Here is a 252-nt window from a genome sequence, read left to right as displayed (position 1 = left end):
AGGCCCCGGGCCGCGCCGGGGGCTCAGGGCGATGCAGGGGTAGACGGTGATGTTGGTCTTCACGGGGACGCACCCTCCGCCGCCGCCCAGGTGTGCCGTGTTGGAGATAGTGACCATGGCCTTGCCCAGGGCGGAGACCTTGCAGCCTTGGGGGGCGGTGGCTTTGGGGAGAGAGTCCTCCCCCAGCTCGGACAGGATGAGCACACTGTCGAGGCCCGCCCTGGGCTTCTCTGGGCACATGGCTGCCTTCTG

The sequence above is a fragment of the Myotis brandtii genome, unplaced genomic scaffold, assembly GCF_000412655.1.
Source record: "Myotis brandtii unplaced genomic scaffold, ASM41265v1 scaffold627, whole genome shotgun sequence".
NCBI lineage: Eukaryota > Metazoa > Chordata > Mammalia > Chiroptera > Vespertilionidae > Myotis > Myotis brandtii.
Note: the sequence above shows the minus strand (reverse complement) of the source record.